Below are 24,279 nucleotides of genomic sequence, written 5' to 3' on the forward strand. Positions count from 1 at the left end.
AATTTTAATTGTCATTGTGGCCTCAATTTATTTCTCTTTTTATCCCATTTAACTTGTTTACTGTGAAAAGAATACCGTTTTTATGTGCCCTTCCCTTTCACAACAACTAACACGAAACTTGGAGCGAACATTTTCATCAGAATGCTCACATCAGACAATAAAAAAACAAGACACCTCAATAAAGGCAGATGTTACAACACATACCTGCTGTACAACAGAAACAAATAGTCCGACACATTGTAGAAATTGTTACATTAACGGCTCAACCACTCCGCCATGTTTATACAAATATATATAGTTGTCATCCGAAACCGGTTTAGTAACTCGAGACGACACAATTATGTTATTACGCGAACGCGTATTCCCCCCGAAATCAACAACGTCTTGTTGGCAAACACGCTAGTTTTTGTCGCTTTGCCAGCGGCACTTGCATCCGATAATCGAAAACTTGGCGGCGTTTCTTCTACTCGTTAAAACGCTTTTGTTGAAAAGAAAATACAGGTGTATGGAAGAATATCCTCGCGGCAGCGGCACTCTTTACAGGTCTACCTGTTGGTTTGTGTGGCTCAGAATTGACTCCAGTCGACGTCGAGCTGAAGTGGCGTCTGAAAATCTTGAGTAGTCATTTGAATGTAAGAAGCTTTGTTAAATTTCGCGAGACACCTGGAGCTATCAATGATTAAATGTTGAAGTTTTCGCAAAGGAGGCAATTTTGTGATGTAACAGTGCAGCTTTGACAAATTTATAATTAATTCAATGAGGTAAATTCGTTTCGGCGAAGAATAAGTACGTAAGCCATTTAGGGCGTTTGGAAAAGCGGGAAACTTCTGTTCTGTCGACGTTTCACGGCGCGAGAACGAAGCGTTCATTTTCGATTTCCGTCTGTCTGTCTGTTGGCGATTTTATTAGACAGATAATCTCCGAAGCTAGTGGAGCGATTATCGTGAGATTTTAGGTGCGCTTCAACAGTGTTTGTTCATTCATCCCACCCAAAAATGTGCTGACGTCGTTTTAGAAATCGGTAGGTGTTTGGCTAATTGAGATCGCCGCGCATTCTCCCATATAAAATGCATTGTTTACGGGTTTTACACGCTGCCTAGTCTGAGTGGATCGGACTTTAGACACTTTAGGCTTGTTTTTGAGATGGCGAATTTAAAATTCAAGTATGGCGGAATGAGTGACCGTTTTGTAAAGGCAGCGTGCTATCAATCAATATCAGGCGAGTGCGAGATTAGCAGTAAATACTAATTCCAATAATGTATGTGATGATGTTTTATGGCTAAACGGCATTAAATGAAAAATCTGATAACCATTGCACACGATAGAAAATTTATGGTCGATCGGCGCATATTTTTGTCGAGGATGCTTTTTTGGGTTTATTTGCAGTACTGAAATATGTCCTTTTGAGAGTGATTATGATGGAAAGCCGCGGTCGGAAGTATTGGGTTCTAGTTTCAGCCGGCAAACACTTAGCACGAGAGGTGGCAACACTCCGCCCGGGGCGACAGGGTGGCGAGCAAAGGCCCGCCGCCGAGTTCTGAGGAGACAAGGTATCAGGCAGCCAGACGACAAGAGTGGCTTCCAGGACAGCGGCTGAGGTTCTTCCGGAAAGGAATGCTGAGTTATGCGCCACGGAGCTCGAACAGGAAATGAAAGAGGCTATGTGAGATAAATGAGACCGCCGCCCTCTACAATGGCTGCCTGCACTACCAACTTTACTTTCATTAAAACTTTGTTATAAGATTTAAATTGTAACAGGAAGGTGCGGTTAGATTCGCTTTCGGGGTGATATAAAACTCCCGATATAAATACGGGTCATCAAGCTTTGCTACCTGCCGCCTATTACATTACATATTCATCGAACAAAACCGCGCTCAAGCTCTCCTTCGAGTGGACCCACCCCTTGTGCATTTTTAACACTAGGAGGACGGCGTTTAACGCATACCTCTACGGACGGCTTGCGGTCATTTGACCGCTGTACTTTTTTTTCAGTAAAACATGGCCAATAGCGTAAATACTTTATTAATATTAATTAAATAACTAAATTACAGTAACATAAACATTAGAAAGTGGAAATCATAAATGAAACTTATGATTCAAAGCAATTTGCATACAAGAAATTTGTAACTTTAATATATTTTCCGTATAAATTATTTTTGCATCTATCACGCGTTCGGTTTGCTTTATTGCGGCATTTAGTTGCATGGCATTGTTTTCTTTTTCCTGTGAACTTTTTCTTAGGCAGTAGGTCATTTTATTATTTTGACCTGACCTGACCCAACATCACTTGCTGGGAGTTCTTTTCACAATTTCAAGAGGAATTTTCGTCTGCTTATTTTCTTCGTTATCACTTCCTGATATAAAATCCATGCATTTATTACAGCCAAGTCTAAAATGTTATAAATAACTTGTCCTTGATCCCGCTTTGAACGAATTTTTTCCAGCCACTTGGTCCACAATATCGTCGCCATATTTTGTAAAGTTGCAATAGGCTATGGTGTCCAGAAGCTTTTTTCGATTATCTTGAATTATTATTTCAGGATGCATAGTGCTCAAAAGCAGAACATTTTTGTTTTTTTCTCTTGATATACAGTCGGCGTTATAGTATTATACTTCAGAACTTTTGTGTCATATACATTACCACTATCCGTCTCGAGGCGAATTATTCAATTCTGCGAGTAATTCCAAATCTATCATATATTTTCTCACCGAATGTTGCGACATTTTCAAAGCAAAAATCACCAAGAAAAAGCACACACTTCACGAAAAGAACAAGATCCAAACCAAAGAATGTAATCACGTGCAAAGCCAAAATAAATTAAGTTACCACGAAAATTACCAACCATCTTAGTGGAAATTAAGTCCAGATGTTAACAGTATGTGGTATGAGGTAATTTAAATTATTTCGAGAATTTTTGAAGCGATTTTATTGCAGCGGTCAAATGACCGCACTCCGTCTTTCTAGGAAGACATATCCTCACACAGGTGACGAACAGTCCTATTGAATTGCGATTTTTTCCACATACAATCAAGAACAAATAAATAATTGTCACGAAGGATGATAACGAAATACGTTATGAAACCAGAGATATCAAGAATAAAAAATTCGAAAGCGGTCAAATGACCGCCTCCGTCGTTCTAGTGTTAACGCACGAGACCGCAGTGCACCCCAATTAAAGTCGCGTCACTTTCAGACAACATTATAACAATCCGCGTTCCACCATAATTCACCCTTTGTCAATTATGTCCCGTATACAACGCTTTTTCATAAATCAATTCTATTACTAAAACGTCATTTAATAAATCTGACAGTGGCCGCACTCATAATTTTGGACATTTACATTCAATCTGTAATGTTAATGGGATCGCTGCAAACTTAATTTAACTTTTCCTCGTTTTTGCATTTTAACAGGTTCTTCTACAAAACGAGGCCGAAACTGTCGTTACTCTTTCTACAATTTTATTACAGACATACGTGGATGAAAAAACCGGCGCATCCGCCGCGAACAATACCCGGCGCATCCGGCAAATTCGGCGTCGATGACGAGGCCGCGCTAAAGTCGAGGACAAAAATTCAAAAACTGTTACTCGGAAAAAATAGAAAGCGCGCGATTTTATCGGCTCCGATGCAATTAGTCAGTGTCGGTGTACCACGGGTTGATTTAAATTAATGTTTCGATTGAGCATTATCCGAATCCCTAAAATTAATCCAACAAACCGACATATCAAAACGCTATGAATAGTTATTGGATTTTATAATTATCGTTAGCTTTAATTAGTACCGTTTGCGGTAAAACAAGCAAGAATGAGTCTCTGTATCGACGGAATATACTAATTGTGATTAAGTCGAGCATTAAAAAGACGCCGGATAATGCGTTAATGCTCATTTGACATGTTAATTATTGGTGACTGCTACACAGGCTCAGCTGTTTGCTTTGATTAACGATAAACCGAGTGTTGGGTTAAAGTGGATATAGTCACTTCATTCTTGGAAAATGCCGACAAACTCGATTACCGCGATTTTACCCCCGACTATTTTCACCGGATTCATTTACATGTATGTCCTTTTATCACACGCGTCTATTTCGTTTTCTCATTACGCTATATTGAAAGCATCACCTATCTTACCCTATATCTCTTTTCGATTTACTTGCTTTCCCTTTTCGTATATCATCGTGATCTTTACCATCCAGGTGTTTAAAATTTTCAGACACACTGACACACATGCGGTTTATCGACGCTCCGCGGCAAACCGATCTCCACAAAACAACTTCAAATTTAACTTCCATCTGATCAATGACGCTTAACTAGACAAAAAATCCACCCGGCGGAACTAGAATTTTAACTATGTAGAGCACAATTAAGCCACACCAGCCAGCGTGCTGAAAATACCGAAAGCGCCAAAATGACAGGCTTCCCAGAACGTGTAATTACCAAAATCGGGGGAAAGCTTTCCGTGGATAATAAATCTTGAATACGCTCGAGGTACAACATTCAGTCTTTTGGTTAGTTGCAAATTTCTATCAGTTTGATATTACACACGGAATCCTTATTACAGCTACGAATTATCGGGCTTAAAGAGGCTGATATTGATTCTAGAAGCCGTTTGTTTTATAAACTGTACTTAAGAGGATAAAACGGAATTGAAGTAAATCATCACCCGGTTTCATGAAACTCCGGCAACCATTGGTTGCAAAACATCGCGGCTTTATCATTATGAAATTAAGTGTTAGCTGGCGATTTTTATAAGGTTCGTCTCGGGAGATCAACGAGGAGAAAAAATGTGATGTTTTACAGAGTTTTTGTGGGTTTGTTCGCCATGCAGGTATAATGAGCTGTATTTATTTAATAACAATGCGTTACAGTTGTTTTGTTTCGGGTGATTATTTTGTTAGAGCGGTGGTAGCAGCTGGTCAAAAACTCCGTCGAGTCGTAAATCTGGACGCTGAAAGCGTCGGTTGTTATTTCTGAAGCTAACGTGCTATGATAAAATCGTCTAAAATATAAATAGAGAAATAAAGTTATATGAAGAAAGCGTTTACCGTCGACTTTTCGATTTATTATTTCCATTAAGTGACTTTTAGTTAAGACAGTCGATTAAAACAAGTCCGAATGATTTATGTGTAAAAATATAAGAATTGACAGAAGTGAGTGTACTACGAATGAAGAGACGAAAACAAAACCGCTAGATTCTTGACTTCGAAATCGGTAATAACGTCGACAACCATCTTCTCGGTGTGTGGTTAGGTGCGAAGTGGCGCACTGTGCAAACGAAAAACTAATAACGGATTTTTAATAGGGGAAGTCTTGACGGTGATAAATAATCCCGAATAAAATAGCACGGGGTGATTAATTTTGTTCTAATTGTGATTGATACCGTAATTTAGAGCGATTGTTGATAATTTGCGCGAAATCAGCATGTTCGTGCAGATTTCTTTCCCGGTTGTTACAATACGGCGAGCTTTCTCCGAATTGCCGAACGATTTATTTGAAAGGAAACCTTTGTGTACTGTAAACAACTCTTCAATCAAATCTTTGATTCGTAATTTTAAGTTGTTTTCGTAGTCGTTCTGACGCCTTCTCTAACAATTGAGCTTAATTTTCTATTACCCGCGAAAATTTTAATTTATTTTAAAGTCCGATGCCCTCGACAACCGTGCCGGATTTTGCGGAAAATTCGGATTGATTAAGTCGAGGAGAATGTCCCGTTTTTTTGGATTTTAGTGATCATCATAGAATCAATATTAATGGGGTGGTTTAATCCGGTTCATAATATTGTCAAACGAGTTGGCACATTTGTAGAGTTAAATTACGAACTTAAATATTTAAAGCAAAGAAGCTCTGTGAGAGTTATTTACTTTTCGAGCTTTAAAAATTGATGGCAGAAACTAATGGTGACCGTTAATTCTGCAGTAACGGCTCGCTACGTTGAAATAAGGCAAATAAAGTAAAGCATTTGTAAGTTAGTCTGGGACCCTTAGTATTCGCCGAGGGGGATAATAAAACACCTTCGGAGAGTCAAATCGTAAAAATCGTCACGACAGAGTGACAATCACGTAGGGCGAAGCTCGTACAAAGTTCGGACCGCGTGTGATGTGTGTCATGTGCTAATGCCATTCCATGATGCTGACTTACCGGAACATAAATATTGATTATCCATTCATTTTAGCCAGATGTTATGTACTAATTGAGAATTTCGGGATTAAAACGGACTGCCAACTTATAGCCGCACCGTAATGAAAATTTATCTACGAGATATTAACTGCTTTTACATTATTACCGAACTTCACCCATAACTTAATCATGTTAATTTGCCGACTTCGCAAAATTCCTAAAAATTATTTACAACGGCACGTCAAACTTCCCGTCCCATTTATTACGTCATATTTATCCTGCCAAAACCATAACGCCACAAAATCTTAATTATAAAACTCACCCTCCTCATCATTAATACAAAACCTTTCCTTTCTTTGCTCCGATATTGTGTTACTTCACAATTCACTAATTTAAACCTCTCCGACGTTTAAGTAAAGTATTGTCTGTGATATATATTTGTAAAACAATTGAAAGCCTCAGATTCGGTGACAAAAGGGTTTGGAAGGTATCTAGGACGCGCCATAATTTATTAAGCTCGTTCGTTTTATTCGGAGTTTTCTCACTTCACCATTCAATTCCTTTTAAACTAATTAACCAGTCTTAAATTTTATCAAATATGCCTTCAATTTAACTTCACTCCCTAAATAAATCTTTGTCAAACACACCCATCCGCGTTTACCTTCCAATCATAATTAACTCATTCATCCCACTCAAAAACGCGTTAATTACAAATCGAAAATCCCGGCGCCTCCGCCATTTTTCAACATACCATAAATCGAACCCGCAAAAACACCCGCCAACTTGGCCAGAGGGGGAACAAGAATTTACAACACGCCCACGCGCACAAAAAATCAAAAATCTTAAACCACCAACACCCGATTTTGAGCGCCAGCAAGTTTACAATATCGTTTTTAAATATCGACTTGATTTAGTTTTTCCTGTTTGAGATTGCGAGTGATACAGTCGAATTGAGCGAATCGGCGAGTAAACTTTTTAAGCCGAGAGGTCATGTTTCAAAGAAGAAGTAATTTGACGGATGTTTTTCATGCTATTCCATAATTCGCCCTCACTTCATCTAATCTTACTTGTTCAGTGTCTCCAAGAAAATAACTAAGGTTATAAATTTTAAAAGAGAAAGTTATAAGTTACATCTTGCCAATTTCGGCTTTACGGAGTTTCCCGGCAAGTCTGGAAATTGACGAAAATCGTGAGTATAGTCTGAATTTAAGTCAACATGTCCTTACAGTGACATTTATAAATTATTTTGTATTTTATAAACATTATTAGTAAAGTTTCGAGAACGGCTAATTCAGGATTAATCAAGCCCTAATGATAATTTGATTATACGTAATCAAACCTAAATTGCTACCCGCAGTCTTGTTGCGAAATTTATTGAATAAAATTCGGTTCGGTAAGCAAGTTTCGTTTAATTGTTCGACGTTTGCAAGCACGGAAAAACGCAAATTTCTCACTTTTCTCGAGTAAATCCGCGAGCGGAAAACTTTCCGTTCACCTAGCTCTTTGAATACCGCAATTGTATTTACAGCTTTGTGTACTTGAATCGCGATGACGCTCCTAGCGAGTTTGGGGAAGTCTAGACTCGTGAAAATAAATAATTAAAAGTTAAGTTTGAGGAAGTACAACGACGGTATCGATTTACGCACGGTAAGCAAATACGAAACGATCATTTCGTACACCCAGACAATCAGGCGTAGGAGTCGAATATATAAACATTACCGAAATTGCTCGACGACGAAACAGGATGTTGCAATAGGGAGCAGGTGCAATTAATGTATATTTGTACCACCGCGAGACGAATACAAATAACGTTTTAATAAAGTTAATGTAGTGAGGTCTTATTAATTGAATCCGTCTTATATTGAGTTTTATTACTTCGTCGACGCTAAATTATTCGTTCGTCCGCGTTTATTACCTGGAGACAAGTTTAATTATTGTTGTTTAAGAGTCTTAATTGATAACATGAAGACCGTTTATAAAAATTAAGAAATCGTTTCTTCAACCCCTTGATATTTTAATGAAACGGTATTACAAAGCGTGCTCGCTACGCCGGAGAAATTGAAATAAAGTGTTCTCCTTCTGAAATTTACACGAGAGCTATGTTTACTATATAATTAAGCTATTGTTCTTGGGCATTAATTGTTTTAGTTTGCATAAACCTGCTCGAGCTGTAGTTATTACATATTCTAAGAAGGCTTTGTCTGTCACCGTAACATGCATAAATGATGCATGCGCAGGATTCCAACAAGTAAGTTCTTTTCTTTACTGCCCGTTTCAACGCAAAGACATGCTAATCTCAGCCCACGTCCACCCACAAAAACACACAAATTACGACAATTTGTTGCTACGTCGTTGTTTGTTTTGTAACATTATTTATATTTCATAAATAATTTCGATGCCGCCATGTAATAAAACTCTAAAATCAACAACGCCCATAAATCATGCACGCCGTAATTACTCAAAACAAATTGGTAACTCCCCCGTTACCAAATACACACATAAAACGAGCCTCACGCACGCGTCTTCGCCTACCGAAAACCGGTTTCGTCGCGAGAAACCGGCTTTTCGCACGCTAAACCGGTTTTCGGTCGATTTGCGTCGATAATTTTATTTCCGTAACGGTACATAACTCGTTTTAAGATATATGAAGGAATTCTTTATTAAGTTTGCATGGCACAAGTGCATCCTTTGAACGGATTTCATTTTCTCGGAGGCGGGAAACTAAATTTAACACAGTTCGCGAAGTTGTTAGAGCCACATGGTCCACACGCCAATAAATTCGCTACAACTATTAAAGTGATATGAATTTTTGCGAGTTCGGGATTAACCTCGACGGCGGTGAGTAAACAAACGTTACGTTTATGTCATGAACAGTAGCAAATAGGTTCTAGAAACCAGTACAAGCACATTACGCTATCGACCTAGATGATGAGACCGCAACACGGCTATATTGAAACTGGGATCTTAGCACATGTCACTCTAACCCTGTGGTTCCGGCGTTATTAAAGCGCTGCTTTTTATGTGCCATATTTCGGGCAAAGTTTTATACAGAAAAGCTCCATAAGCCACGACAAGTTCTTGAAACAATTAACATCATCTATTTTAAATTTCGTTTAGTGCAAGTTGTGAAGTCTTTTCAAAGCGAAGCCACTAACGTTACCCCTTACACAAGTTTCTAATTATAGGCCTTCAATCTGTATTCAGTAAAGTTAATAACGTCCCTTATCGATTTTATATATTTTTTCATTATAAGACCTACACAAATAAACTGTTTCCCTATCCAGGCTCGGGTATCATTCATCAAAGCGAAAATGTTTTTGACAGACAGTTCAAATATGCGTCAAGATAGAAGGCAATGGAAATTAGAAAACTAAATCTATAACTCGGGTCATTTAATCGCGGGGATTTTCACATCAAACCATGAAAACGAAAAATTCTTTCTCTTCTCGAAACAAAGGTCGTTAATTTCTAAGTTCCTCGTGGGAACGAGTGGAGCTTTGTACGTACCGATCCGCTATAATGCTTCCTCTCCATGGTTACTTTTGTCAGACATGATGACCAAAGCAATTCAGTCGGCATTATCGTACCAAGTTCAAAAGCAAAATCTGCATCTCGTAATAAAAGAATCGCGAAATTGCTGCAATAACAACGATCTCGATTCAACTTTCACGGAAACAAAATTTCGAAATTTCGGGACACAATTAATAGTCGACGTTTGTTGACGATGCACTAAGAACGGGATCATGTTGTTTTGTAAACGCGCTAAGTAAGACTCGTAATAACTAGCCAAAGGGCTCCCGAAAGCGCACTATGTCAAAGTAAGTGGCAATTCCCAAAGCAAACGAGTACTTAACAAGTTCACAAAGAAAGCGTAAATGTACAGTATTTTCGATAAAGTGTATTTACTTAAGTGTAATTTTGGCTCGCTTTGAGACGCAATTTCAAACTTCTGCTGTTTAAAGAACTGTTAAGTTTTTCGAATCGCGTTCCGCTCATTTAATAAACAGTCGCGTTTTGGATCTCACGTTCCGAAGTCATAACGGCCAAATCTCAACTTAACCGAAGTGGTCAGTAGAAGTGACAGCCGATTTAAGCCGGATCGTTTGTGAAGGCTGGCGTAAATGAGTAGAACGTGACGGTAAGCATCACAAATCGATTATAGTTACGTCCCTTGGTAACTCCAAATTTATGTTCTCGAGAGCTTAAGAGTTAGCGACGAAAAAACAAGTTTTGTCGAAAGCGTTATTAGATGTAACTCTAACTTCACTACTTAAAACTAAAAAAGAAATAATACAACTCAGCCATGGTACATATCGATCTCGCTACACGTCGTTCAAGCAACGTGGCAACCTTGCTCGACTAAGGAGATAATAAGTAAGAAGTATTACTCCAGTTTTACTACTTTTCTCGTTTAGAAGCACGCTCTGTTTTCGCCGAAACATATTTTCTTCATTTAAGCAAACGCATGTACTTAAAATGACGCCGGTATTTTTCTGATAAGAACAAATTAATGACTCTCTCGTAAAAATCCTGTTCGCCTCGGGCAGACATCACCAAGAACTTTCAAACCTTAACTCTCACACAACTTGCCTGCAAATCTCATCATATTCAACCATAGTGGAAATTAATCGATTTCGGTATGCAATTTCCTTAAATCATGGAAGCGGCGGTACGAAGCTGACATAGAAATGCAGTTGTGCCAAAATAAAGCTTTCGAATGTATAAATCTGCTGCAACTTAACGCGCCACTAATTTCCCAGCTCCCCGACAGAGTGCGGTGTTGTCAATTATACAACTACGTCAATGTTCTGTGCTCTAGCGGACACAAACTACAAACTACGAATTAAAGTGATTCGAACCGTTGCAATCGTCCCTCTAACTTGCAAATGCGCCATTTCGCCCTTTTTAACCGCAACGCGCCGGGACGTGAAATCCACTAAACGGAACTGGGCCGCTTTCCGCGGACGGCCGGTCCTGGACACGCCGCAAGCGACACGTGCAACGCGCGGACCAACCTCATGCGGCATTTCCCACTTCCTGACATAAAAGCTCGAGGCAAGCATTGCACGGTTGGGTATCTTGACATAGTGGGGCTTCTGGAGCACTTTTGGCGGGAAGATTCGAATTCCTGACACAGAAGCCCGACGTCTCGAATGTAGATTGAGAGGTCAGTGAAATTTTTGAAGTGGTGCGGCTTGCGGTGAAAGGTCTGACGTAAAATTGGCGGTTTGTTCCTGCTTAGTGGAATATTCTGGCTTGGTAATGGATTCGTCCTCGCTTAAGTTGACCTTTTTTGTGTCCGGAAATCGCCATTAGCGCTAATCGAAACATAAACAATTCGGGGACTTCGGTTCGGTGGAGGGCCGTTTTGCGAGGACGGTCGGTCTTGGATCGGGCGCCGGTGTGAGTTAACGTTTTTCTATCTAGGGAACGCGGCGGCGGCTTCGAGAATTGATAAATTTGGCTGACGAGTTTGGAAAATTAGAGCAATTAGGGAGGCTAGTTTCAATTTCGGTTGGTTCGTGACGACGACACAACTGGTCACAAGTGCAAATCAACATCCTATTCGCTAATACGTCGGGAGCATGGGCCGTTCACGTCCAGCAATTTCTTGGCTAGAAATGGAACGGCGTTCTCCCAACTTTACAGTTGCCTTGTCACGTCTAGTTCATCTGTCTATGACGGGAATGAGGCTGCCTCGGCCACCACGTTACTAACTCTAATTTCAGAAAATACTTCGATTCAACTACCACGTGCCCGCTCGGTCATGTTAAATGTATCATCGCAACCGGCCATAAATCTCGACCTTTGAATTAACCCCCTTATACATATTGCACAGTCATTTAATATAATCCGATTCTCACGTGACCCTAACACCAAACAGGCACATAATCTACTTACACGTGAAATATTTAAGGACGAGGATTTGGTCTTGCGACCGATTGATCAGAAGTCCGATTGTAAATCGGGTTGGAAACGATGCAACCCTCACAAAAACCGGTAAAACCGGTAGGACCGGTTTCGAAGTGGCGATACCAGCCCGAGATGACCCGATGCGCTTCGTCTGGTCCTTTAATTTTACATTTCCTCCCGTTTCGTTGCAAATCAACAAGCAGTCCTCCCTAAAATTCCTATTTTATCAGAGATTTCCGCGGAAGTGTCACATTTGCTTCCTTCCGAGCAGATCGAGTACGCTTATCCAAAACAGCAAGAGCAAAATGAAGTCGTGTTGGCGCACGTATGAGGAAACAAACTCGGAATTGTTTGCCCTAGTGTAGGCTTTTTTTGTGCGAGGTATTAAGAAGCGACTTCTGATCGATTGCGCCACTCGATACGTACAATATTGTCACACCCGTCGCCGCTATTACCGACTTCTAAATCATGTAAAGCAAGACGATTTGATCTCCTGGCGATTATTATTGTGGTAGGTTCGGTGAAATACCGACTCAACTAATTTCCGATCAAGTCGGTGGGCGACTTAGTACACAGATATTATCTTAGACGAGGTCAACTTCCCGTTCAGCCGATGAGTTTCAGGTATCTCAACTGAGCTTTGATGGAAACAGGGCCTTGTCTTGATTATTAAACGGGTTTAGAAATGGAGATGTGACAGACCAAAATCGACCTTACGGGCTTCGTTTTCGAATCGAAGAATTTATTGATTGCAACATGAGTCGTCTCTAGTGTTTTCGCTTTGTGTGCTACAAAGGTGAAACGCGATATCAATCGAACGAAATCACCCCTTTTAAACGTGCTGTTGTACATGGAGACACTCCGTTATGGTCATCTGATTTTCATTCAAATAGGATTCGATTTCCATTTTTAAGCGTTCGTGTCTTTTACACTTTCGTTCCGCGCCGGAATCCACCGAATTTTCTGGACGTTTCTGTGATGGGCTCGATTTAATTATGCGTTCTTGCTATGTCAAAAATTTTCTCATTTTTCGTCATATTGAGATGTGATATCGGCGACGCGAATTTAATATGTATTTCGTGCGTAATTTCATTTTGTACATTTTTATAAATAAACAGCGGAGATACGTCGTTCGGTTTTGTTTTCAGCGGCAGTGCTAAAACAATTATTGTAGAAATACATTTCCAAGTGAATTTATTAAATTCTACGCAAATATTTATCCTAATTCGGATGATAAATGAATATCAATAATGGCACTCTTGCTATTAACAACTTGTAAAATACATATAAAATAATCATCGCACTACAATATCTACAAAAGCAAAACAGATATAAAATATAACTAAACGTATAAATAAAATATCGACGAACGGCACAAAATAAATCCGGCAGCGTTATTATTTTTTAGAAATGACGTTCCAGGGTGTAATTATGATTGATAATCCCGAACCAAAATTACCTAAATATTTCAAAAAGTTTAGGTTACCGTTTTTTCCTCGATTCTTGTGGCCAGTGTTGCGATTTGGCGTGAAATATAAAGTGAATAGCGTTAGTTTCTCGGTGTAAGTGATGCGAGAATCTCTGAAAGCGAAGATTCCGCGGGAGGTGAGAGCTTAGGGTGGCGCGTAAGTTAAAAATCTGCGGTTTTCGGGAATTATTACATAAATCATCGATTTCCGCTCGGGGGTGCGGAACTGAAACGTGATAGATAACTGGAAATTGGTTGCTAAATAAAACACACGAAAAGCTCGGAATTACGGGAAGTTTGAAATTGAAACAAACCTGTGAAAGAGAAGTTCTGCTAAAACAATATTGAAGGAAAGAGATATGGTCGAAATGTTCCAATTAAATATTTAAGGTGCTTAACCTTCCCCAACTAAGTTCGAGTACTATGAGAAGGGATAAGTGGACGTTAATGGATGTATTCAATTTCAGTATAAAATATGACTTTGTATTCAATGAGTATGTCGTTGGGGCAAATAATCGATAAATTATCCGGCATCCCTCGATATAGAACTTAGAGGGTTTAGCGCGAAATACCTTAAAATCCTAATCTTATTTTATGGATGTACGTATTATATTCTACATGGCCTAAGTTGATTAATGGTCTAGGCCTTCAGATTTTCTCCGAGGATCGCCGGACAAATAATCACGAGATCCTTCCAAAACGCTAATTATTTACGTTTCTCTCACTTCCCTCGAGATAGGATTACTTGCAGATTTACCTTGACTTCATTTAGAAAATTAAATAAATAACGACATACTTACGATCCCTAATTAATTAGTCGTTAATAATCGGGTCTGTGCTACTCGTTCTAATTAAAAAAACAGAACGGGTTCAGTTCAAAACGACAGGGTAAAAAAGCAAATATCTGTTTTCGGCGATTTTCCGCTGGAATAATTATCGAAAGCTCTGTTTGGTATTCAATTCGGTGCAGCGAAAGGACATGGAAAACCATAGCGGTGCAGTTTTAGCGGAGGCGAATCAACCGACGGGTGAAATTCCACATTGCCTATGAAAAAATCTCACACCAATAAATCTAAATTCAACAATATTTTACATTTATGGATCGAATGCTCGCGTCAATAATAAATATTTTATTTCGCCAGATTTATAGCATTCTGCTTCCCCGCTATATGAAGTAGTTTCGTCCAGGATTTAACGTTCTCTATAAATAATCCCGGCATTATTGCATGTTACTTAGTTTTCCTTTTTTTACACACTACCAAAGTTGAAAAGAAAACAGCAGTTTTTCAAACTTTCCCGATCAACTTTCCTTTGATTCATATATAACGTACACGTAACTTAAGAATAATATTAGTTCCAAACCTTCGCCAACTATAGAAACGCAGACTTTATACAAGTAAAAATAAAACTTTTCGGGAACTTTTAATTTGCTTTTAACAATTTATTGTCGAAACGGGCATCAACCCCAACCAATCGACCCACATTTCAAACTTTCCACATAAAACACCCTTAATTCTGAATGAAACGAATGCCATTATTAACCAACAAACGAATATCCCACGCCCCACCTCCCGCCTAACCGCAAAAAATACCATCAATTTTGATGGAAACCATTACGATGTTGCACTAAATTAACACAACATCACAAAACTTCAAACGGATTAAATAAATTCAGTCACATTTCGATACCCGATCCAACCAAAAACACGATTCGGCGCCGGCGCACGTCCGATTTCCTGACTCCGCAAAAGTCTCCAACTGATTCCTCCACAAGGTCAGTAACGATCCTTTATCCCACTTCTGATATTTATATTTAACCACCGAAGTCGGATTACACAGACGTTAACTGTGTAGACTTAGACGTCAATAAGGAGCGACCATTGATAAAAAAAATGGTGTAAAAACGTAGGTGTCCGGGAGCGTGCATATCCATATGTATGTATATAAAATCTCTATGACCAGACTCTGGCAGATTATTGTATTTGCAAACACGTACATCGGATCTTAGTCCTGTAATCCCGTATCCCAAAGGATACAACCCGCACCAGAGCTCATGCATGCTCCGTTTTGACTTCACAATTGAATTGTTATAATCGGGGCTGTTAAGTGGTGTAAGATTAGGTTTCGGATCTATAAATTATGTTTAATTCTCCCGTGCTAAAAAAAAGTTGCTATAGCAATCCAATTAATTACGGCAGGTTGATTGAATTACCAAAATTCACGGGCTAATAGAATTTGAGCGATGAAGGCAATAAGATTAAGTGGCAATAACGGGAAATAATAATTTGTCATATTCGTTTAAGCGACCCCGCGAAGTTATTTATGATGCGTTAACAAGTTTTTTTCTTTATGAAACGTACGAGAGAATAACACGAGTGTAAATCGTGCATTTTATACCAGTCGGTTAACAAAAGTTAAACTAAACGCCGCGTTGTGCACTTCAGAAATTTGGCGGTGCTCCAAACGTCATTAAAATTTTTCAACTCGCGTCGTTCTTTTGTGAAATTTTTAAAACAAACAAGTGGAGGGAACGAGTGCGATATTAAGACGACAAGTCGCCGAAAAACGGTGACCGGGCGGCTACAAATAACTTCATCAGTGAATTTTAAATTAACACCGGCGTCCGTCAACCGGCCCGTTTTTGTGTTGCAGATATTTTACTTTTGCCGAGCTGTCTGCACCAGACGAGTCTAGAAAAAACCTAGCCTGACATGCAAATATAAATTTTAAATTATCGGGGGCCGTTTGAACTCCGGGGAGTATCATTAGAACCGCCCGTCCAAAATTATTAATTATCCTTTTCCAAAAAACTTCGAGACGAACGAGGATAATTAGGGACGTGGCGAACTTCGGATTCTGTTTCCATTATCTGCTAGTAGATACACATTACCTTTGTAAGGAACGTTCCGAACTTGGCCGGAGTTACAACGAGAAGAAACGGCAGAACGTTTACAGAACCAGTGGCGTTTCGCGTTGCTTCTGACGTCGTAAATCTTGTTAAATACACAATGCGCGAACTACCGTACCGACTACTTTTAAGTGGATTCATCATTAGCGCGAGTAATGTAAAAAAATGGTGTTTGAGGTTTCGTGGAGGGGCGTGACGTCAGCGTGGTATAAGCAGTCATATTTCTTTGTAATGTGCAATTGCTGTGTTCAAACATATTCGCATGCGATTTGCTAGCGAAAAATACATCATATTTATTCATAATTGCCCTTATCCGCATAATAACCCAGAAGGAACACGAACTGCATATGTAATCGATCCTTCTTTTCAAATAAAGCTGTAATTCTTCCAAACAAACAAGTTAGCTTCGGATTTCTGGATAGAAGGACTGCAAACGACGACGTTCATAATTTATTTAGCTTCTAATCCATTTCAGACTTACAGCCGCAGGAAATCCACTGATTCCCTTAGCCGCAATAAACAAAAAAAAACACAGTATTCCACCTGCCATCAAAATCCTACGAACAAAGGAAATTCCTAAATTTACACTTCGTTAATAACGCAATTTATAACGCACAAAAGTGATTCCTCTTCAATTTGCAAAAGTACTTCATCAAAAGACCCCCACAAAAACATTTTTCAATTTCCATTAAATCCTTTTCAACGGAATTCATTGGATATGTGAAGTGTTTAATTTTATTTTCCTTCCAATACACTCAAACGACATGACAAAACCTGTTTCGACACTCTAATAAACAAAAATCCTTTTAAAATATCTGAATTTGATCTGATCCAAATTAAGCCGCACCTACTTCTTTGAACTTGCCGCCAACCCTAAATATGATACGCCAATATTAAAAGTGCTTTATACAACTTCGAAGCTCGTGCTCAAAAACCCCACAGCGTACGAATTCGATTACACCGTTCGTAAATCTTACCTAACACAAAGCACAAAGTTTTAAATTCCATCATGGTACTGCATTAGTTAATAATTAATTATTAATTTCCACTGAACGAGTTCTCGCTCTGATCTTTTAAATCCCGCAGCTTTCGTTCTTTAATCGCCGAGCTTTCGTCTTAAATCTTGAAGCTTTTATTTTTAAATGCCTAAGCTTTGCCACTCATTGCCAAATCTTTCGCTTTGCTCTCAAAGCTCTAATTTTTAAACCTCGATGCTTCAATTTTGGACACCGAAGCTTTACTTTTCAATTTCGAAGCTTCGAAACTTTCATTTCTCGAAGCCGAAGCTCCACTTTTAAAGTTACAAGGTTTTCGTTTTAAATTCTTCAGTTTTGCCTCCTATTTTCGAAGCTTTCACTTTTAAATTTCCAAGACCGTCTTGTTTTGGAATTTTTGCGGAACTCTTTATTTTTAAATCCTGCAGCTTCGGCTTTTAATTTCGAAGGTTCTGCATTAGTTTTAAAGCCCGCACTTTTAAGATTCAGGCGGTTCAGTTTATAAATCTCGATAATTTCACTTTACAAGCTAAAAGCTTTTTAAATATAAAGCTCAAGTTCTGATTTATAAAACTGGAAGCTTCGGTTTTTAAATATTTGAGTTTGCGATTTTGAATTACGAAGCTTTATAATAATGAGATCTTTTTGGAAAAAACGACTGGTACTTAATTTGTACAAACATTTTAAGATCGATAGTGTTCTAGAATGATGCAATCAATCAAAGCGTTTTTCTCCATTTTCCCAATCTATTAAAGAGCTATAACTTACTTTCAGCAATGTGTGTTCGATACCTGTGAGGTTACACACGCGAGCATTCAACAATTAAATTGATGACCACCGTAGTGCCAAATTCTTGTCCGAAGCGTAAAACAAATCGTAGAATTCTTGTAATTGATCGAGGAAGAGGGAAATCTGAGTACTTTTCGTTCTGGCTGGGAAGATAACGGACGTAAATGAGTTCTTTATAAGGCGATTAAAAATGTCGAAAATTAATTGCGGGAGTAGGTGCAGTTAAAGCTGTTCCAGGTATCTTTGAAAGTAAGAAGGGTCCTAATTTGGTTTATGAAACAGAATTTTCTTCAGTAAACAGTTTAAAAATGAATTTCAGTGTCGTTCCCCCATTTAAATTGAATGCGCGCGTTCTTGGTAAAGCATGAGTGAATATAAAAGACTGGTAATGTAATTTTCTTTCAAACACAAATACTCAATCTGACTTAAAACATTTAATTTTATGTTGTTAGTAGTTGAAGAATGCCGGGTATTCAACTCATCAATAATCGAAGCCTCGCGTCTTATAAATTCCGATAAATACCCTTGTCATTTAATTAAGACACGAAGCTCGTCGCAGAAAACCCGCATTGTGTCAATAACAAAAATTGCGTCGGGCAAATAAGGTCGGCTAATTCAAAACACACACAAAAAATGTTTGAAATAATTGTTACGTCCGGCTTAAACCACATAATACGGTTTAATTAAAATTTCTTTTCTGTACTATTTTTTTATGATAATATACTTAATTTTAAGGGTGTTTTTTTGTAAAAGTTAAAACGTGTTTAGAATGTACAAGATAGAGATAAAAATCCAGCGCCGGGTATGCTAAACAAATTTGTATTGTGTAAAAACAAGGAAAGTTATTTAGAATTTTAATTACTTCAATTCTTGAAAAATAAACTTGACCAACCCAACGTTCATTAACTGAGAATTTTCCCTCTCTAGTTTAAATGTGGGGCTTGTGGAAAATGGTAGAGAAATATAAATGTTGCACTCATGCTGCAACCTTTGTAATCGCGAGCTGTATCACACTATGCACCAAGAATAGACGCTGCACTTCCCTCTGCAGTATTATGCCCACAATGAGAAGTGATTTAACCAAGATCAGTTCCACTACAACGAGAAAAACAATCCCGAGGGAAATCACGCTTTGCACGCTGATGATCACCCGGACCAACGAAACCGGTCGATGACCGATAATTATGAAAAATGATTCCGGCGAACGATATATACAATGTTACAAAACTACAACTGTTGCCGTTAATGGCGACACTAAAAATTGTTAATAGCTTTCTCCACTGACCCGCCTTGCGGAAGTAATATTTTACTTTAATGGCACTTGCTCATACCTGGTAATGCTCATTAATGTGCGAACAGCAAACGTTCTCCTTCTTAATAAATACACGAGATTATAGTTTTTAATTACGGGCGGAGCAGACTTTCAAACGCCTACAACCATCATAAAAGCAAGCTTAATGATCTTATAAAAAAGACCACTAATTTTTAAACGGTGTACTGAAATAATGCCGATTTAGACGCCCTCGGGTTTTAGCGGCGCATATTTCTGCCCTCATTAAAGTTGAACAGCCACTTGACTTTATATAATGCACTGCCGTAAAGCATAGACACTCTTTAATGTGCGTAAGCGAAAAAGTGCAACACGTAACGACTTAAAACAATGTGTACACTTTTGTAAAAAAATCCTACCGACTGCGCCATGTCATTTCTAAATACGCACGAAATCTTTATTTAAAGGAGTAGAGCAATAGTTCATATAAATTCACAAAGTAGAAGCTTCAGAGATTTATTTGCATGCATAGCTTTTTTCCGGTTTACATCGCGTCGTTCTATAAACGGCCTTATTCGCTCGGGACCCCTTAACATTACGTGCGTTTGTTTTAATAATAACACTTGTCTGACACATTTTTAAAAAAAGAATCGTATTCTTGACAGATTAGAGACATAGGTGTTTTGCTAATTCAGAATTTACGGCCGTAATTACTCATGCGGTATAGACCCGCGAGAACATCGGACATACAGGTAGCCAACCCTTCCGCTCCCCTCTCTCTCTCTCTCTCTCTCTCACTGTCTCTTCCCTCATTTTTACGGATTTCCAGGTTTAGCTGCAATTCAAGATTACTCTACCCGGCAAAGTTCAGTTATCATGAGGCATAAACCGGTTATAGATTGTCCCCGGTTTTATTGGAACGAATTTACAACTCGTCGGAGAAAGTGCGCTCGGTTTGACATAAATCTGGACAGACATTTTTTTCCGTCTGTTGAAAATGCTATTCGCGGTTTTTTCATTTATCACTACGTGTGTCGAATTTTTGTAAAATCCTACCGACTGCGCCGAGTGAGTTAATTTAGCTGCTGCGCTGGAACATCAAGTCGGCACAAGATTTTAAATATCGCGAATGTAAATATGTCAAGTTGCATGGAAAGTTCAGAAGTCGTATTATTCATGAGGATTTTTAAGGCGACCTCGTGTCGAATTTTATGACTGTTTTTTTATTGACGCCTCGTATGATGAAAAAATATTTCCTTCAAAATTTTACGATCTTGAACGTTGCAGTTTGAGTTTAAATTAAACAGAAGTCGAGTGGATAATGCGTGTGAAGTGAAAACCTTAGTGGTATTTACGATCCATAAAAGTAGATTTGTTTAAAGTGATGCCAATGCACGCGGCGCAGTCTGATTTCTCGTACTTTATTTTAAGACGTTCAATTAGTAGTCTGTCCTGGATTTGAATTGAAAGCTTTCTGAAGCTGCGCTGGTCTCTGATTAATGTCTATATACGGCACGGCCCGATCCGTTCCGGCTTACGGACTCCCGAGCTTCATTGTCCATTGAAAATTGTAATATATTGCATATGATTACCTGGTTAGCCGTTCACGACCGCAAGGATTATGCCAGCTTATGCCAATTACTTACGCAGGATTTGCTTCTAAGACATTCCATTTGCGGCTTTCGGAAAATGCGTGTCTACTTTACATCGAAAAAAAATTATTGCAGCGGTAGAAACGCTACTGTTCGCCGATTGATCTAATACTCCTTCCAGCTTACAAACGTAAGTTCTAACGTATCCATGTAATCGCCATCGTTTTCCAAAGGTTCGGTCGTAAGCCGTTCCTCATATCCTGGATTTTACCATTACAAAGAGTGATAGATGGATAAATTACATGACATAAGGTTTGATCCCTGCCCGGTTCGTCGGGGCGGCAAAATACTTTTGCAAAAATTATATGTTATTTTGACGATAGGAAAATGCGCGGATGAAGGAGTTTTTCCGTTCCGAATTTAAATGAAGATGTTACGAGTTGTTTGCATGAGAATGTGAACAGCACGCATTTGGCGTGACACACGGCGAAAGAAAGGTCTGCTTTTAATTTCCCGCTGTTCTCGAAATCGGGCCGATATTGATTGCGTTAGGAACGAAGGAACTCGCGGTCCACCGGAAGCGAAAAATCCCACTGACTGCGCCAAAAAATTCACTTGATGGATGAAACACCTAAAGCAAGTGAATAATTAAAACGTTTCCAGCAAATTCTTGTGCGAAGAGTTGGGTCTTTTGCTAGTGAATATAACCGCCATCGTCGATGAAACGCTGATCCCTTTTAGAACGTCTAGCGCAATATCTCCCAGCTAATCCGCCATGCTACATTTTAGCGGCCAAAATGAAGGGCAACCAGACGTGAGATCCGGCAAATCTCTTTTACATAAAAGAATGTTTGAAGTGGACCTTTCACTGCAAGAATCGCGCCTATTGAACTCTAGCCGATTCTACGTTCTTTGGATTCATTTAACCGACTAGTTTGTTGCGCTTCGGCTCACAATCAAAGGTCATTTAAGACCGGGAATTCTAATCGCTCTAAGTGTTATTACCTTTTTATTGCCATGCCAATCTCATTGCGAAATTACGGCACGACACGATTACAAATTAAAACACTGCGAGAGCCAAAGCACCCCGTGTTATGTTACATTGTCTACGACTTCATTACATATTGTTTGACGTTCCGGCTTCAGACTCTGAATATTAATAAGGACACTCTTTCGAATCTCACCCGGCACCCTTTTTATCACAAACCTGACATTTTAATCAATCCAGACACTTCGTATTACGTTTCCGAACGACGACGCCCGTTTCAAACTACCCAATTATTCACCTCGCCAACAAAACAATTTCACTCTGGAACAGACACCTTCCCTTTTTATTAAAACCGAAGAGAGAATTACATAAATTATATTATCGGTTACGTTTTTTCGATAATAAGCTGCCTCGACGCTACTTCGAAACCATAACGGTCATAATTTGCCGTTAGACAACTGACTAGTGCTGACACTTTCGTTAAATGATGTAAATCGGCGTTTTTTTTCCTCGATTTTGAGGTGAACGTTACATCAACACCTAATCCTGCTGCGTTTAATCATTGAAAATGTCTGGGGCAAATCAACGCCGCATCTATATTTTATATCTTTATATATGCAAACGATCGTATTGCTTTTCCATATTCGATAATTAATTCTTTACATAATTCACGATGCTCGCAGCGCCAATGTTGTTATGTTAATCACGGCAGATAAATTATTCCGCTATTTAAAGATTCATGAGAGATTCCGGTGTCGAGTAGTCTGTGGTCTAAATATTAAAATGTTTGTTAGTCTTATCAAGTGCAGCGATCTTGCTCGTTGCTATCGATTGTGCCTTTCAGAGTTTCGAAGTCACACAGCTTCGGGCCGTCGATCGTTCTAAATTTATTACTCAGCGGTTGTCATTTGCGAGACGTGATGAAATTATTTAGAGCTCTGGCTGAAATCACACGAAAGCAATAACCTGTCACAAATTAAAAAGCAACGTGTGAGTTTTCGAGTTGTGTGAGCGAAAATCAAAAACGTAAAGGGGCGTCCTTTCGTCGCAAGACGACGAAGATAACGTTTCGAGTTTATGCATTAGGGCGACAGTCGTTATCGCGATGGTAAAGGACTCACCTCTTAGCCCTTGGGTTCTTCACTCATGTACGAGACCATTAGATATGCTTTGATGTAGTCAAAATTGAATAGCACTGTTACTAGCACAATGGCAATTAGCAATGCTCGACCTGCATCGCGAACATGCTAATTACTCAATTATGAAAATTACTGTAAAAGGAATAAATTAAGAGCGGAACGAGAGGTCTAACGGCACGCTAAAACTCATCGGTTAAGAAAAAATTCCGAAAACAAAAATTGCAAAAATCCTACCGACTGCGCCAAAAAAATTCCTAGCATCGCTTCATTCGATTTATAAAAATGTGAGCACCGCATTTACGTAATGTTACATTCCCGCAAAGTTAGTAATTTGGCTTGATAATTAAACGCCGTAAGTGCATACGACAAGTTGTAGAGAAAGTTCAAAAGTCATAATTAGTCAATTATGAAAATTGCCGCGAAAGGAATAAATCGCACGTAATATGGAAGGATTAAGCTGCGAGTAAAAACTAACGATCTGTTTACTTTTTAGTATGGCAAAAAGTCCGCGGGCGGCATCCAGAAAAATCTTAAAAATTTATAGCCGTCCGCGCAAGTATTTTTTCTGGTGGTTGGAGTTGGTGCGAGGAACTGGCTTCATAAATCACCGTCTTTGTTTTAGTTTTGAGGAATTTTAAAAATGGGGTTGCACCACATACGGTTTCACTTTAGTCCCGTTACGTAACCAAAAACTTGCTTTTCCTGGCTGTCGCGAAAAAGGAGGGCGAGATTTTTTCGAATCACCAGTCCGCGTTCTTTGCGAACTTTTTGTTGGGAAAGTTTTCTTCGATTATGGAGCCGTCGCGATCCGGATACACATCGTGCACCGCAGGATCGATCGATCGTTCGAAATAATTAACGGACGACGTTTTCGAGAACGCACAGAGGGCGTAATGATAATATTGTCGATGCACACCATCAAAGTCCTGAATAAACAACTCTATAAACCAACTTTCGAACTGACAGCGTTCCACAAAGAGTAACACCATCGGTTTTTGATCACCGTGACACTTCTGTAATTAACTGTCTTGATGGAACAGTCGCAAAAACTGATGCCTCATATCGGACTCGATTCAAAATTGCCTCTCATCTAGGCGGATTTA

General features: G+C 39.1%; 1 protein-coding gene across 2 annotated transcripts in view; it reads right to left on the bottom strand.

Annotated features, from left to right (window-relative positions):
- LOC135141347 (hemicentin-2-like) overlaps window positions 1-24,279 on the bottom strand; it is a 240,313-nt gene that overhangs the window by 148,896 nt on the left and 67,138 nt on the right. The window lies entirely within an intron of this gene.

This window comes from Zophobas morio, unplaced genomic scaffold (genome assembly GCF_036711695.1).
Source record: "Zophobas morio isolate AGI-343-1 ecotype UQ-CSIRO unplaced genomic scaffold, CSIRO_AGI_Zmor_V1 ptg000044l, whole genome shotgun sequence".
NCBI lineage: Eukaryota > Metazoa > Arthropoda > Insecta > Coleoptera > Tenebrionidae > Zophobas > Zophobas morio.